General features: G+C 41.9%; 1 protein-coding gene across 9 annotated transcripts in view; it reads left to right on the forward strand.

The window, feature by feature from the left end:
- TRIM2 (tripartite motif containing 2) overlaps positions 1-18,415 on the forward strand; it is a 169,966-nt gene that overhangs the window by 43,706 nt on the left and 107,845 nt on the right. Inside the window, exon 1 of one of the 9 annotated variants that reach the window (XM_067035687.1) lies at positions 7,940-8,084. The exons of 7 other annotated variants lie outside the window; for them this stretch is intronic. The gene's annotated coding sequence lies outside the window, so the exon portion shown is untranslated. Of the gene's footprint in view, positions 1-7,939; positions 8,085-18,415 lie in introns of those variants that run through there. One more of the 9 variants, XM_067035683.1, reaches the window with a different exon arrangement.

Raw genomic sequence — 18,415 nt, forward strand, 5'->3', positions numbered from 1 at the left:
AAAAGAACATACATGTCCCTCTGTAATTATTTTGTGTATTATGTTTAATAACAGCAATAGGCCAATGCCAAAGGATACAGGGGTCAGGAAAGACCAGGCCTCAGGGGTGTGTGGGACAACATGCTCAGAGAGTTTCAGTCCTACGTGGTTGTGTTTTCTTGATGAAAGTCCTGGCAAAGTCTCCTTTCTGTGTTTTCAGAGCCTCCTCCTTCTCCTTGTTCTCAGTTCATTTCCTGTCCCAGCTTTCCAAGGCTTACCTGTGTTAAAAACAACTGAGTCCAAAGATAATCCTTCCCAAATTATAACTTGTGAATCTCTCTCTTCTTTATTGGTGTTTAACAAACTACATGAAGAAAGAAATCGTAAACTCTCGGAGAACATCAAATATATGCTGTAGGTCATTATACTTGGAGTTTATAACAGAGAGTCAGATTATGTCTGCTAATTCTATGGACAGGTAGAGAATTTGAGATCTACTCAGTAAAAGATTAATCTGGGATTGGTTTCTTAATTTTGTGTGTTTGGCATAGAAGTTAACAGACTTGAATCCAGGCCTTGGTTTTGCTGCTATTTTGCTGTATAACTGTAGGCATTTCACTTAATTTTGTAGGGAATTGGATTTCCCATGAGAAAAATGAGGGTATCTGGTCAGATAACTTAGAAAATTCCTCTGCGTCAAAGTTCTGTGTTTTTTTTCTCAAAATGAAACTTTCTGAGTAAACCTTTGACAATTTTATGTTTTCCCCTGGTTTTGTGTCTTTATGCCATTAGAAAGAGAGCCACATTGCTTTTTTTGACATCTAAAATGCTTCTTAGTAAATTTAAGTCTATGTATTTTTTCTTTCTGCATTGGGAATGGATTCCATTTCTCACACTTCTCTGCTTAGGGTGCAGCTGGTGGAAGAGAAAGAACCTACCCCATTGCCTATGGGCTGGGTGACTTTGGGAAGGTAATTAAACTCTCTGATTCTCAGTTTCTGCCTTGATAAAAATGGGAACAATAATTCTAACTACCTCCACTCCCAGTGGTTTTGAGTAGTAAATGAGATCAAACATGAGATGACCTAGCAGGTAGCAGCCATTTATCAAACATTAATTCTCTCACCCTGCCTGCCATGTTCCTTTCCCTGTTGGATGGTCCTGTTCTTTCTCACCTTTGATAGAGAGGGTGCAAGTGGGTCTCCTGGCACCCACTGCCCCACAGTATCTGATGCATAAGAGATGCTGAACAATACACAAATAGTGAATGAATGAATAAATTGAATTGAATAAATCTTCTTTTAAAAAATTTTCATACATATCGTTAATTACCTTAAATGTGAATGGATTAAATGCTCCAACCAAAAGACATAGGCTTGCTGAATGGATACAAAAACAAGACCCATATATATGCTGTCTACAAGAGACCCACTTCAGACCTAGGGACACATACAGACTGAAAGTGAGAGGATGGAAAAAGATATTCCAAGCAAATGGAAATCAAAAGAAAGCTGGAGTAACAATACTCATATCAGATAAAATAGATTTTAAAATAAAGAATGTTACAAGAGACAAGGAAGGACACTACATAATGATCAAGGGATCAATCCAAGAAGAAGATATAACAATTATAAATATATATGCACCTAACATTGGAGCACCTCAATACATAAGGCAACTGCTAACAGCTATAAAAGAGGAAATCGACAGTAACACAATAATAGTGGGGGACTTTAACACCTCACTTACACCAATGGACAGATCATCCCAACAGAAAATTAATAAAGAAACACAAGCTTTAAATGACACAATAGACCAGATAGATTTAATTGATATTTATAGGACATTCCATCCAAAAACAACAGATTACACTTTCTTCTCAAGTGCACATGGAACATTCTCCAGGATAGATCACATCTTGGGTCACAAATCAAGCCTCAGTAAATTTAAGAAAATTGAAATCATATCAAGCATCTTTTCCGACCATAATGCTTTGAGATTAGAAATGAATTACAGGGGAAAAAAACATAAAAAACAAACACATGGAGGCTAAACAATATGTTACTAAATAACCAAGAGATCACTGAAGAAATCAGAGGAAATCAAAAAATACCTAGAGACAAATGACAATGAAAACACAACAATCCAAAACCTATAGGATGCAGCAAAAGCAGTTCTAAGAGGGAAGTTTATAGCAATACAAGCTTACCTCAAGAAACAAGAAAAATCTCAAATAAACAATGTAATCTTACACCTAAAGGAACTAGAGAAAGAAGAACAAACAAAAGCCAAAGTTAGTAGAAGGAAAGAAATCATAAGGATCAGAGAAGAAATAAATGAAATAGAAACAAAGAAAATAGCAAAGATCAATAAAACTAAAAGCTGGTTCTTTGAGAAGATAAACAAAATCGATAAACCATTAGACAGACTCATCAAGAAAAAGAGGGAGAGGACTCAAATCAATAGAATTAGAAATGAAAAAGGAGAAGTTACAACAGTCACCACAGAAATACAAAGCATCCTAAGAGACCACTACAAGCAGCTCTATGCCAATAAAGTGGACAACCTGGAGGAAATGGACAAATTCTTAGAAAGGTATAACTTTCCAAGACTGAACCAGGAAGAAACAGAAAATACGAACAAACCAGTCACAAGTAATGAAATTGAAACTGTGATTAAAAATCTCCAACAAACAAAAGTCCAGGACCAGATGGCTTCACAGGTGAATTATATCAAACATTTAGAGAATAGCTAACACTCATCCTTCTCAAATGCTTCCAAAAAATTGCAGAGGAAGGAACACTCCCAAACTCATTCTATGAGGCCACCATCACCCTGATACCAAAACCAGACAGATACTACAAAAAAAGAAAATTACAGACCAATATCACTGATGAATATAGATGCAAAAATCCTTGACAAAATACTAGCAAACAGAATCCAACAACACATTAAAAGGATCATACACCATGATCAAGTGGGATTTATCCCAGAGATGCAAGGATTCTTCAATATATGCAAAGCAGCCAATGTGATACACCATATTAACAGACTGGAGAATAAAAACCATATGATCACCTCAATAGATGCAGAAAAAGATTTTGACAAAATTCAACACCTATGTATGATAAAAACTCTCCAGAAACTGGGCATAGAGGGAACGTACCTCAACATAATAAAGGCCATATATGACAAACCCACAGCAAACATCATTCTCAATGGTGAAAAACTGAAAGCGTTTCCTCTAAGATCAGGAACAAGACAAGGATGTCCACTCTCGCCACTATTATTCAACATAGTTTTGGAAGTCTTAGACATGGCAATCAGAGAAGAAAAAGAAATAAAAGGAATACAAATTGGAAAAGAAGAAGTAAAACTGTCACTGTTTTCAGATGACATGATACTATACATAGAAAATCCTAAAGATGCCCCCAGAAAACTACTAGAGCTAATCAATGAATTTGGTAAAGTTTCAGGATACAAAATTAATGCACAGAAATCTCTTGCATTCCTATACACTAGTGACTAAAAATCAGAAAAAAATTTTAAGGAAACACTCCCATTTACCATTACAACAAAAAGAATAAAATACCTCGGAATAAACCTACCCAGGGAGACAAAAGACCTGTATGCAGAAAACTATCAGACACTCATGAAACAAATTAAAGATGATACAAACAGATGGAGAGATATACCATGTTCTTGGATTGGAAAAATCAACATTGTGAAAATGACTATACTACCCAAAGCAATCTACAGAATCAATGCAATCCCTGTAAAATTAGCAATGGCATTTTTTACAGAACTAGAACAAAAAAACCTTAAAATTTGTATGGAGACACAAAAGACCCCGAATAGCCAAAGCAGTCTTGAGGGAAAAAAAAACGGAGCTGGAGGAATCAGACTCCCTGACTTCAGACTATATTACAAAGCTACAGTAATTATGACAGTATGGTACTGGCACAAAAACAGAAATATAGATCAATGGAACAGGATAGAAAGCCAAGAGATAAACCCACACACCTATGGTCAACTAATCTATGACAAAGGAGGCAAGGATATACAATGGAGAAAAGACAGCCTCTTCAATAAGTGGTGCTGGGAAAACTGGACAGCTACATGTAAAAGAATGAAATTAGAACACTCCCTAACACCACACACAAAAATAAACTCAAAATGGATTAAAGACCTAAATGTAAGACCAGACACTATAAAACTCTTAGAGGAAAACATAGGAAGAATACTCTTTGACATAAATTATAGCAAGATCTTTTTTGATCAACCTCCTAGAGTAATGGAAATAAAAACAAAAATAAACAAATGGGACCTAATGAAACTTAAAAGCTTTTGCAAAGCAAAGGAAACTACAAACAAGATGAAAAGACGACCCCCAGAAAGGGAGAAAATATTTACAAATGAATCAGTGGACAAAGGATTAATCTCCAAAATGTAGCTCATGCAGCTCAATATTAAAAAAAAACAAACAACCCAATAAAAAAATGGGCAGAAGACCTAAATAGACATTTCAGCAAAGAAGACATACAGATGGCCAAGAAGCACATGAAAAGCTGCTCAACATCACTAATTCTTAGAAAAATGCAAATCAAAACTACAATGAGGTATCACCTCACACCAGTTAGAATGGGCATCATCAGAAAATCTACAAACAACAAATGCTGGAGAGGGTGTGGAGAAAAGGGAAACCTCTTGCACTGTTGGTGGGAATGTAAATTGATACAGCCACTATGGAGAACAGTATGGAGGTTCCTTAAAAAACTAAAAATAGAATTACCATATGACCCAGCAATCCCACTACTAGGCATATACCCAGAGAAAACTATAATTCAAAAATACACATGCACCCCAATGTTCACTGCAGCACTATTTACAATAGCCAGGACATGGAAGCAACCTAAATGCCCATAGACAGACGAATGGATAAAGAAGATGTGGTACATATATACAATGGAATATTACCCAGCCATAAAAAGGAATAAAATTGGGTCATTTGTAGAGACGTGGATGTATCTAGAGACTGTCATACAGAGTGAAGTAAGTCAGAAAGAGAAAAACAAGTATCGTATATTAACACATATATGTGGAACCTAGAAAAATGGTACAGGTGAACCAGTTTGCAGGGCAGAAATAGAGACACAGATGTAGAGAACAAACGTATGGACACCAAGGGGGCAAAGTGGCTAGGGTGGGTGGTGGTGTGATGAGTTGAGAGATTGAGATTGACATGTATACTCTAATATGTATAAAGTGGATAACTAATAAGAACCTGCTGTATAAAAAAGTACATAAAATTCTAAAATTAAAAAAAAATTTTCAGTATACTCGTGGGATGACCTTTCAAGGAAGGCTCCTGTTGAATCCAGAAGATAGTGAAGCTATAAAAAGTAAGATAAAACATAAAATTAACCATTTTAAAGTGAACAATTCGATGGCATATAGTACATCTGCAATTATGCTACCACCACCTCTGTCGAGTTCTAAAAGAAACTCTGCATCCGTTAAGCAGTTTCTCCCCCTTCCTTGCTCCCTCTAGTCCCTGGCTTTCTGTCCCTATGGACTTACCTGTTCTGGATATTTCACGTAAATGGAATCGTACAATATGTGACCTTTTGTGTCTGGCTTCCTTCATTTACTATAATGTTTTTGAGGGTCATCCATATTGTAGAATATATCAGTACTTCATTCCATTTTATGGTTGAACACTATTCCATTGTATGTATATACCACAATTTGTCCATTAATCTGTTGATGGGCCTTTAGAATATTTCTACCTTTTGGCTATCTGTGAATAATGCTGCTATGAACATGAGTATACATGTATTTGTTTGAGTACCTGTTTTCAGTTCTTTTGGCTACACACCCAGGAGTGGAATTGCTGGGTCACATGGTAGTTCTATGTTTGACTTTTTGAAGGAATGTTTTCCACAGTAGCTGCGCCATTTTACATTCCCACTAGCAATGTACTGTACAAAGATTCCAGTTTCTCCTTATCCTCCTCAACACTTTTTTTTAAAAATTGGCATCCTAATAGTTGTGAAGTGCTACTTCATTGTTTTGATTTGAATTTCCCTAATGGCTAATGATGTTGAGCATCTTTTCATGTGCTTGTTGGCCATTTGTATATCATTTTTGGAGAAATTTCTCTACGAGAACTTTGCCCATTTTTAAATTGGGTTATTTGTCTTTTTGTTGTTGAATTGTAAGTGTTCATTGTATATTTTGCATACCAGACCCATATGAGATATATGATTTGCACATACTTCTCCTGTTCTGTAGGTTGTCTTTTCACTTTCTTGACAATGGACTTTGATACACAAAAGCTCTTAATTTTGATGAAGTCCAATTTATCTGTTTTTTTCTTTTGTTCATGCTTTTGGTGTCCTGAAGCTTTTTTTATGACAGGGACTTAATGCTTTAGAGGAAAACTAGACCTTTTCCAGAAGGTAACCTTTACTTTAAAATCCAGAGCCTTGCAGTACAGATGTACTTTGGAATCAGTGGAAGAATAGAAGGGCCAGAAGCCACCTCAAGCACTGCTTAGAGAAGCTACTAGAGGAATCTCACTTCAATACAAATTAAACATCAGTGGCAGAATCATAAATATTTTAAAATTACCATAACTCAGAAAGGACAGTGTCTTTGAATTATTTATTTATTTATTTATTTTTTGCGGTATGCGGGCCTCTCACTGTTGTGGCCTCTCCCGTTGCGGAGCACAGGCTCCGGACGCGCAGGCCCAGCGGCCATGGCTCACGGGCTTAGTTGCTCCGCGGCATGTGGGATCTTCCCGGACCAGGGCACGAACCCGTGTCTCCTGCATCGGCAGGCGGATTCTCAACCACTGCGCCACCAGGGAAGCCCTGAATTATTATTTTTAAAATCAAAGTCAGAAGGCTTGATACAAAATTTATGGAAATGATTATACTGGGTTGGCCAAAACGTTCATTCAGGTCTTTCCATAACATCTTATGGAAAAACCAAAACGAACTTTTTGGCCAACCCAGTATTTCAACATTTTTCTGTTTCTGTGCTAGTTAATTTTGATAGCTACTGTGCTTCCCTTTATAAATAAGGAGACTATTCCAAATTGCAATGACTGTATTTTTCTCAAAGTTTGTTTGCCTATAATTTACCTGATACCACAAATCAGCCAAATGGATCTTAACTTTATCTTTACCTCAGTGTATTAGTTAGAAATATATACAGGGGGAAAAAAAGCCACAGTTTATTTTCTGGTTCTTGGTTATTGTCATAGGGTATTGAAAGGTTAAGCTGATCTAGTAGCTTTACAAGCAGAATTTAGTTAAGCTCAGAAGAGAGAAAACAGCCAGTGTATTTGCCTTCTCCCAAACTAACTTCTGTTTCATGTGCATAAGTATGATAAGATTAAGTGAGGATTTTTTTAAAAATGTGAGGCATTTATATTTGGGGAATAAAATAAGCCCACTTCTCTGGGTTCTGAAGACAAACGTATCAAATCAAGCATTTTCTCTGTAGATGTAGTGAGTACGTCTCATCGGATATTATATTCAACAAAATAAGCGGGTCATGAAAGCATTGTCCTTGGACTTCGTTTCTTTCCTTTGTTCTTTGATTGAAAAATTCCATTCTACCCCAACGAATACTACATTTTTTATCCCCAGGAGACCAGAGACGGCTAGTGCAACACAAAAGTCTGTGAGTTCTGAAAACATATATTCTTATGTGCAAGGCATACGAACTCCTCCTCGAAAATGCTCTGCAAGCGGTGATTAAACTTTTCAACTTGGACCCCTTTCATGCTGCTGGGCTGGGCCTTCCAGCGTTTGCTCTCTGTCTCCCCTTCTTCAAAATGAAACACAATATCTTAAGCTAACAGAACCCAAAGAGGCTGATCATTGGCTCCCATTGTCCCCTGAGGCTGCAGCCCCGCCCCCTTGGCTTGTGCTGACAAGCTGTTTATATTTTTGTAAGGGCCACCCTTTAACTGGGCAGCCTGGTGACTATAATGGGCCCGATTGTCTGTGGGCTGCAGAGAGCTGAGTCCCCACATCTGAGGAGGCTGGGGCCTGTCTCTGATGCACTGGAGTGGCTGAAATGGAACACTGGTAAGGGCGCTTTCTAAGTGTGTGGTGATGCTTTTTCTGGGCTGGCTGGTTGATCCTGAGCACTGTTTTGGAGAAACAAGTTGTGATTGAATTGCTAGCTTTTTCCTGGTTTTAATTTTCTGCCTGCTAAAGACGGAAGGAAGAGATTGGTTCTCTGGATTTGCAGGCGAAGCTCATAGGAATCCCTGTCCGCTCACAAGAAACGAGCAGGGCAGGAAAAAGTTGGGGAGAGATGCAAGCAAGCGGGTTTGACACCAAAACAACACGGAAGAGGCAAAGCGTAGGGCTACTTCGGTGATGCTGTGAGACTCAGAGCCTGTTTTATTTTCTAACTTAGCTGTTCACAGACGGGAGTTTAGCTTCGCCACCGTGGGGTTTCTGTAAGCCAGCTGTTAGCCCGTGTAACTCAGCCGACTGGCTTTGAAAGGGTCTAAGATCTGCTAGTGTTTTCAAAGGGCAAACCGTAGTAGTCTTGTTTGCCATAAATAGTTCTATTCAGAAATTTGGGAACGGTTTAGAGCTGCAGGCTGTAAAGTTTTATTGCCCCATAAAAGTGCTCAGAGGGTACTAAAGCCGGCTGCAGTGGGGCTCAGGAATGACGGAAAGCCCCAGGGGATTAGAGCATTTGTCCTTGACTAGCCAAGAGAGAAGCCCGTGGAGCCAGAGGACATCACGTGAGAGGTGGGGCTGAGCCCTGAAATGGGTTTCGCTAGCTCTCCTGGGGCTCTGTCTGGTTTCCGGCATGTCAGTGAGCCAGGGCAGAGGGCTGTTCATCGGTGCCTGATTTGATCACCCTGGATGCCCCCTGTGGCGGGGTAGACACCTCTCCTAGGGCAGAGGGCCACACGAGGCAAGCGAGGAGGTGTGCTGTTTATGGGCGGTCAGCAGGGGCGAGCGGATGGACCGTCATTTTCTTTCTTATTCTCTGTGCCCACCGGCTAGATGTTTTTTGTTTGTTTGTTTGTTTGTTTTGCGGTACGCGGGCCTCTCACTGTCGTGGCCTCTCCCGTTGCGGAGCACAGGCTCCGGACGCGCAGGCTCAGCAGCCACGGCTCACGGGCCCAGCCGCTCCGTGGCATGTGGGATCTTCCCGGACCGGGGCACGAACCCGCGTCCCCTGCATCGGCAGGCGGGCTCTCAACCACTGCGCCACCAGGGAAGCCCCAGCTAGCTGTTTTAAGACCCACACTGCGTCCTGCAATGGAGGCAACTCTTGTGCCAAACGCTTATCGAAGAGGTGCTAGGGGCTCCTCACATCCCAAGACCCGGCAGGGTTAGGAACCAGGATGGCTTCACGTTCTTTCCTTTTCTCTCCTGCCGCTCTCTTCCTCTTCCTCCCTTCCTCGCTCAGACATTTACGGATCCCTAGTTACTATGTGCAAGTCCCTGGGGACATAGAGCTCAGAAGCACGGTGTCGGACCTGGAAGAATTCACGGTCTGTTGGAGAACCACCAGGGCAGAGTTATGATAGAAATATGTACGAGGCACGGTGGGAGGCAGCGCCCTTAGCCCGACTGGGGATATCAGTGAAGGTTTTGTGGAGAAAGGGAGGATTCCAGAAGGGAGTCTTGAAGACGCAGGAGGAGTGGGTCAAATGGACATGGAGGGAAGGGTGACTAGTGCTAGAAGTCTCTGATGTGGTCGGTCAGTGGTGGGTCTTGTGAACATCTGTGTACCAGGGCTGGAAACCACTGAGCCAAAGGGTCCAGAGGCAGGAGGCAGTATTCAGGGAACAAATAAACTGCTCGTTTAGTGTGGTTGAAACCTAGCATGTGAGTGAATGAGTGATCCTGGCTGAGATGAAACTGACAGAAAATGAAGCCAAAGAAAATTGTTCCGTAAGGATGAAGCAAAGTGTCAAGATCTTGACACCTGTTTTAGCAGGGTAGTAGATATTTAGGGATCCATCATCTACTTTTTAAAAAATATAAATTTATTTATTTGTTTATTAATTAATTAATTTATCTTTGGCTGCATTGGGTCTTTGTTGCTGCGCGCAGGACTTTCTCCAGTTACGGCGAGCGGGGACTACTCTTCGTTGCGGTGTACGGGCTTCTCATTGCGGTGGCTCCTCTTGTTGCAGAGCATAGGCGCTAGGCACGTGGGCTTCGGTAGTTGTGGCATGCGGGCTCCAGAGCACAGGCTCAGTAGTTGTGGCGCACAGGCTTAGTTGCTCTGCAGCATGTGGGATCTTCCCGGACCAGGGCTTGAACCCGTGTCCCCTGCACTGGCAGGTGGATTCTTAACCACTGCGCCACCCGGGAAGTCCTCCGTCATCTACTTTTGTGTTTGTTTAAATTTTTCATAATAAATTTTGTAAAAAATAGGATGCACCAAGACCAGAACATAGCTCAAACAGAGCTGAACTTGAATCCCAGGTCTTCTGGTTTTTAGTGACTACTGGAGACCTTGTCAAGTTACTGAACCCCTCCAGTTCTCATTTTCCTCACCTGAAAATGGGAGTAATAATGTCCACCTCACTGGGCTGTTATGAGGATTGAGATGATAGAACATGCAGACATCCCTCCATAGTGTTTGGCATGGAATCATCCCTTTTCCCTCTCAGATGAACCGTCTCATCCATTCTGATTGAGGTTTCTAGATGATGCTGTAGAGGGTTCCAAGCAGGGAACCTTGAAATGTTCTGTAAGCTACACAAGCAAGAACCTACAAGGCAAAGTATTGAGCTGGAAGCAAATCTGAGGCTAGACAAGGGGCTTGAAAAACATCCACACCACAGACTGACACGTGTGAGTTTACAAAGGTTAGCCCTGCAGATGGCTAAGGGACAGAGAGCCCGGTGACCTTGGCTCTCCCAAGGCCTCCCTACCTAGAGCAATGGAACCCCAATTTGATTTACATTTATAATCCCTTGCATTTCATGTATTCTCTGTCTACTTAAGTTGTCAAGTGAGACACACTCACACCACCACTCACATGCAATTATTGATAATTAATAAGCATGCAATTTGGTCATCCTGGATGTTAAAAGGATCCATCAAGAAAGACGGAAAGCAGATCAGAACCATAGACAGGGATTTCATCCCCCGGGGAGCCCCTGGGAGCCATTTAGATAAGCATCATCTCACCTCAAGCCAAGCCTGCTGGGAACACAATCCCTTATCACACCTGCAGTCCTGTTCAGCCTTTCAAGGAGAGCATTTCCTGGTATGTAGGTCTTTAACTACCAGGTGTGTTTGCCCACTCTTGGCCCTTGCTTTCTAGTACCATACCTGATGAGTCAACACTGAGGGAAAGGCACACTTCACGTTTTGCAGCGGTTGTGCAAAATAGAACTTCAGTGAAATTCCTCAACTGGTTGACTGTACAGAAACCGCAAGGAACCAAAGGGCCAACCTCGGACTTTACAAACACCGGATATGCTTCTTGACACCGGTCTCTGGAACTAACTTGGCAAATGCTGTCCATCCTTAATGGTTGTGTAGGAGGAAGGTATTTAAGTCTATAGCATCCTCAAAGCCTCGGTACAGACCTGGTCAGGGCAGGCCGTGTTCAATGTGTGTTCTTCAGTGTGTTAGGGAGCTGAGCCTATCTTCACTGAGATCCCACCAGGGACCCTCCAAGGACAGAGTGCTCATTGGGTGCATTTTACCCCCTCCGACTTCTCCCACTCTGCCCACAAGGGTAAAACAGGGTTCACGCTGAACTTTGAAGTTGTAACCTGGCCTCAGAACTATGTACCATAAAGAGCACTCAAGTGTTTTCCAAGGTAGTTTCAAGTCCATATAGTTTCCTAGTTGCAACACTGGGTGATTTCACTTTAACTGCTGGAGCTTTAAGCAGAATCTTTTTGAGGAGCCTCTTTGTGCAAAAGCCCTGTGAAATCTGTGAGGCCAACTCATTCCATGGTCCTCAAGCGCTCCGCGGGCGCCTGCACCATCACTGTATTTCCAGGACTGCCCAGGAGAGCTGAGTCTCTTTGTTATGTCACTGACACACAGGTTCTTGCACTGGGAACCAAGCGACAAGAGCCAGGACTCTTAGGATACAGGATTCCTGTCCTGTGCGCTCCTCACTGGATGATTCTATTATCTTAAGAGCATTTTATTTTATTTTATTTACATTTGCGGTACGTGGGCCTCTCACTGCTGGGGCCTCTCCCTTCGCGGAGCGCAGGCCCAGCGGCCATGGCTCACGGGCCCAGCCGCTCCGTGGCATGTGGGATCCTCCCGGACCAGGGCACGAACCCGTGTCCCCTGCATCGACAGGCGGACTGCCAACCACCGCGCCACCAGGGAAGCCCTTAAGAGCATTTTTAACGAGAAAGCAGCAGCCATGGGTGATTTCTCAGAAATGTGGCCCATTTCAGTATACCCTCAGGGAGGCTAGCTAGCTATTGTGTTTTCTGGATACTCTCTGTGATCTGGGCGCACTGTGGTGGCGGGGGGGGGCAGCATAAATATTAATTAATGCCAGTCCATTAGGAAAAGAAAATGGAAAGACCCCTATAGCAGTGACCCTACAAGCCCCAGAGGCCTTGCTGGAACTGTGACAAGGGAAGGCAGTGACACGGCCTGAGGAAAGCAGCTTTCTTCCCACACTCAACTCAGGCACTGAAGCAGGGGTGGCATTGTCTGCGTTGTCGCTGGCGGGCGGGAGGGGTCCCTGGCAGCCGCCCAGCATCCCCCATCGCTGTCCGGGGTATTCAGGGAACACGGGCCTCCTTGCCGACCGGGTCTCCCCAGCTGCCGTCTGCACACAGACCTGGGGCTCATTACAAGGGGCAAGGTCCTCGGTGGGGGGGGGGGGGGAGCTGCTGCTAGGGAGGGGACCTGGGCTCAGGGCAGAACAGGGCCGGGTGGCAGGAAGGCTTGGCGACCGCTGATCCTTGTCCTTTCTGGGAACTGGAGTCACTGGGTCAGAGAAACGTCTCAGTACCTTCCGGCTTTCCAAGGCTGGGTGTAAACCTGCTCCTTTAGGGTGGAAACCACGTCCTTGTATCCACACCCCTACGAGGGCTTTAGGATCCGGGTGGGGAAGGGAGTCCCATCAGAGCAGCTTCCAGGAAGCTGATATGCAGATCTCCTCCCCCGAGTGGTTGTAAATCTCCCTTCCCCTCCATTTTTGTTCTTTAGTCTCTGAAAAGCCTGAGACGGGGATGGGGGCGGCAGGCAGGGAGAAGAAAAGAGGCGGAGGGGGGCGGGGCTGGAGAGGAGGAAAAGCTTCCAGCTCCTTCCTCTCGCCAAGGCTTGTTTGTTACTGCGGTGGGAGTTTTTGTTTGGGGGCCTTTCGTTTTTCCTTTGAATCAAAGCAATCCGTTCTGGTGCAGCCCTTGGAACAACTCTTTCCAGCTCGTAGCCCCCAGGCCGAGGCTTGTGTCTCTTAATTCCTTCTATGAACGCCAGGGGAACTTGGGTTTTGTTCTGATCTCCTCCAATTCCCAGGCACGTTACTGGGAAGCTTTGTGCGTGTGGTAGATCACAGAACCATCAGGCTCCAGCACTTAAAATGGAGGGACTAACACTGATTAAGCACCAAATGTATGCCAGGGACTGTTCTAAGTGCTTTGTGTATATGAACCAGTTACCCCTCCAAGGCAGGTATTATCATTCTCTATTTTCAGGTGAGGAAACCAAGCTCGGAGAGTTAAAAAATTGTCCAAGGTTGCACAACTGGTCAGGGGCAGGCTGGCATTCTGGCTCAGGAAGCTGCATTTTTAATCAATATGCGATACCCCCAGGGATGCATTATATTCTTTCGTATGTATACAGAAGAGTGTATGTATTCAGGCCCCTATTTCTGGTTATTTAACTTCTTTCAAAATTTTTTCCTATTATTGATAATATAATGATGAATGTTTCCGCAATAATAGCTAATGATTCTTAACATTTATTGAACTTCTAACGGTGACAGGCACTGTTTCAAGTTCTTTATGCATCATAACTAACTTAATCTTTGTGACTACTATTAGTACTGTTTAACCAATGAGAAAAATGAGACCAGAGCAGTTGGTTAAATATTTTGTCCCAGGTTGCACAATTAGGAGGTGGTAGAGTTATCTCAAAGCTGTTGGTCTTATGATGCTGTCTAGATATAGGTCTGTGGCCACACCTCTGATATTGCTTCAGGAAAGATTCTGAAGCTGGAATTACTAGGGCAGAAGATAGAAATATTTTTAAGGATCTGGATATATATCACGAAATTATTTTCCAGGAACACTGGATACTTATGCTAATTTGTATTCCCATGTGTGCTATGCAGTTGGTTAAGGAATCTAAAAAGTTGGATGAGCCCCTGGGCGATGTGTCCGTAAACCTTTTGGATTTTGTCAGTTAATCCGGGCATTTACTATCATTAATGATATTATTTATATGAAAATAAAATATATGTCTGCCTCAAAACTACATTTCGGTGGGAGCATCTGAGGGGCTGGTAATGTTCTATTTCTTGATCTGGATGGTGTTTACCCTGTTATCGCAAGGATGAATTATCCTTGTGATAATTCATCAAGCTATTATTGCCTTAGAACTTATGCACTTTTCTGTTTGTAATTTATACTTAATAAAAGTTTATTTACACAATACTATGTGTAAAATAGGTAAACAACAAGGACCTATTGTATAGCACAGGGAACTATATTCAAACTCTTTTAATAACCTATAATGGAAGAGAATCTGAAGAAGAATATATATATGTATAAATGTATCACTTTGCTGTGCACCTGAAACTAACACAACTTTGTAAATCAACTGTACTGCAATTCTAAAAATTAAAATTTATTAAAAATAAACTATCAGGGACTTCCCTGGTGGTCCAGTGGTTAAGAATCCTCCTGCCAGGGCTTCCCTGGTGGTGCAGTGGTTGAGAGTTCGCCTGACGATGCAGGGGACGCGGGTTTGTGCCCCGGTCCTGGAGGATCCCACGTGCCGCAGAGTGGCTGGGCCAGTGAGCCATGGCTGCTGGGCCTGCGCATCCAGAGCCTGTACTCCGCAGCGGGAGAGGCCGCAATAGTGAGAAGCCCGAGTACCGAAAAAAAAAAAAAAAAAAAAAGAATCCATCTGCCAATGCAGGGGACACAGGTTTGATCCCTGGTCAGGGAACTAAGATCACACATGCCACGGGGCAACTAAGCCTGTGCACTACAACTACTGAGCCTGTGCTCTAGAGCCTGTGAACCACAACTACTGAAGCCTATGTGCTGCAACTACAGAGCCCGTGCGCTCTAGAGCCCGTGCACCACAACTAGAGAGAAGCCCAAGCACCGCAACGAAAAATTCTGCATGCCACGATTAAGACCCGTTGCAGCCAAATAAATAAATAAATTTTAAAAAAACTATTAAACATAACCTTTTGGAAGTTAGGGATAGAATACATTGGAATCCATTGTAAAGAATAAGAAAATGACTCAGTCATCACCATGTTTTCTCCACATGTTGGATAAAAGGAGATTTTACAAGAAACCGTTTCTTGATTCCTTTTTTTCTCATTTCTAATATGAGAATTGAATAGACATTACACCACAATATTCCTAAGAAAAACAGTTCTAAAAAAGTCCTTTGCCTGTTTCTGTTGTTTTGGTTTTGTCCAAGAAAGGTTTTTTTCTTTGAAACTTCAAAAGTATGACACAAATTTAAAATAGTCAGAGTCATGATGAATGAGTTTTTGGCAAGGACTTGAGAACAATGATTAGGACCCCAGAGAGAGTTGTTCTTTCTATCTTCGCTTTCTAATGTGTTCTTCCTTAACATTTGGTTTTGAGGTACTGGGTTCTGTGATATGGCCTGATGCCTCTATTTCAGTAATGTACCTAGAGACTCAGGTACATCTTTCTATGGCTAATGGATCAGCCCAAGAAGATCAATATATCATCATTTCAAGAAAACATTATAAGAGAGTATGCTTACTCTAATGGAAGCCAGTTGCAATTTCCTTATCAATTTCCCAGTTGTTTTAAAATATTATTTTAGTGCTTATTTCCCTCTGCTGACTTTATATTCGATCTAAAATTTATGATTTAGCGCCATTCAATTTCTTAGTTCCTGGACTCCAGTTGTAATTTTTATCAGTTTTTATTCCTCTGCCACAGAGGACTGAAGTGGCTGCAGGATGAGGACCTTTCATGACAAGACAAAAGGAGCCATGTTTCCCAATTCTTCCTTTAGTTTCTACCCCCACCCCCTGCCAAAGTCTCAACGTGAGATTCTGTGAGTTCTTTGATTGAGTTATTAATATTCCTTTATTTAGACTGACTTTCTTCCGTTTCTACCAAATATCTCACCGCTGTGTTGGTCTGCTCAGGGTGACATCACAAAACACCTAGGCTGGGTGGCTTAAACAACAAAAATGTATTTTCTCAGGGTTCTGGTGGCTGGAAGTTCAAGATCAAGGTGCCCACATGGGTGGGTTCTGATGCGAGCCCTCTTCCTGGTTAGCAGATAGCAGCCTTCTCACTGTGTCCTCACATGGTCTTTTTGCTCTGCATGTGGAGAAGGAGAAATCTCTGGTGTCCCTTCCTCTTCTTATAAGGACACTAATCCTATTGGATTACGGCCATACCTTATGACCTCATTTAACCTTAATTACTTCCCTAAAGGCCCTGTCCCCAAATATCCCTGAAATAAATGGGGGTAAGTGCTTCAACATATGAATTTGAGGGAGGGCACAACCCAGTCCACAACATTACCAGAGTCACTACAATTAAAATTAAGCTTTGTTGGGACTTCCCTGGAAGTCCAGTGGTTAAGACTGTGTGCTTCCAGTGCATGGGGTGTGGGTTGGATCCCTGGTTGGGGAACTAAACCCCACATGCTGCGCCGCCTAAAAATAAAAATAAAAATAAAAATTAAGCGTTGTTTTCCCTTTCAAAGTAGGTCTTTTTTTCCCCCCTAGTGTTTCTGTTAAATGACATTTAATTTTTTAATATGTAAAACATTTTTGGATTTCTGCTAACTGTACTATGGGAATCCAGACATAAAGAAGACATAGACCCTACTCAAGTAGATGCCTCCAGGAGTTTATATAAAGTAATGAAGGACATGATTGCATGCACAAAGAACCAGAATACCTAGAAGACTGGAGATTCTTTAAAAGACACCGTGCTATGCTATGAGATTGAGAGGAAAAGATTATCCTCCTCCAAGGGCCACCATTTGAGCATCATAATCAGGGACATGCAGGCTGTGGACCGGGGAAGATGTAGAGAAGGCCACACCAGGCTCAGCAGGAGCAGGCACCAGGAAGCAGGAAAGTGCAGTGCAGTTGGAACTGAGGGAGTCAGGAGGGAGCACTGTGGAGGCTAATCTTAGGGCATAAGAGCAGGTTGGTCACACTCTGAAATCACCACTTAAAAAGAGTCACTGTGACTAAATGGCCCTTGACAATCTGGATATTTTTTCTCAGTAATTCTGATGCCATCAATTTTTTCTCCAGGGTTGCAACAGACCAGTTTCTTTGCGCACCAGATGAAGTATGTAGCTGGCTGTGCTGTGTGTGGGATAGGGAGCGGGAGACAGAGGAAAATGAAGGAATGAGACTGTATTTCAAAAAAATAAGATCACACTTACCTGCCATGGCAGGATGCTCACACAAAGAAAGCCATGAGAACACCAAGACTGGCTGAGAGAACAGCAGTCTTTCCAAGTTCCCCCCCACCAAAATTTTTCACTTACAACACTTGATGTAAACATATGAACTGGCAACATAAAGGAAATATTCATGGAAGGGAGCATATTTAAAATGTTCCACATCACTAGTGATCAAATAAATACAAAATTTAAAAGCAATGAGTTACTATTTTCTCTTTATCAGATTAGCAAATATTTTAAAATGATACTGCTGGTGAGGGTGTGTGTCTCATGGCACACATTGCTAATGGGAATGTAAACTGTTACAACCTTTCTAGAAAGTAATTGCGCAATGTTTTACTCTCGTGAGAGCCCCAGAAATATTAATACACCTTGATGGGATAATTCCACTTACAGGAATCTATGCTGAGAATACAGAGGTGTGGACAAAGGTGTGTGTTTAACAATTTCACTGAAGTTTAATTTATAATAATTGGAAATTTAGAAACAATCTAAATGTGAACTCTTGGAAAATTAGCTGCATAAATGATGTATCAATTAATGGAATATTCTTCAGCTGTTTAAAAATGTGTTTTCAAATAATTTTACTGATATAAATTCGCATATTATAAATATGTTTTTAAAAAGCACTTTCCAAAATTATGTATGTAATAAAAATATGCATGAGGAAAAAAATAGAGATAATAAATTGTAATGATATTTATTCATATTGCAAATATTTATTAAGCATATTGTATATCTGGCAATGTATTTGTCTATAGGTAGTGGGTCTATAGATGATTTCT

This window comes from Kogia breviceps, chromosome 6, assembly GCF_026419965.1.
Source record: "Kogia breviceps isolate mKogBre1 chromosome 6, mKogBre1 haplotype 1, whole genome shotgun sequence".
NCBI classification, from domain to species: domain Eukaryota; kingdom Metazoa; phylum Chordata; class Mammalia; order Artiodactyla; family Physeteridae; genus Kogia; species Kogia breviceps.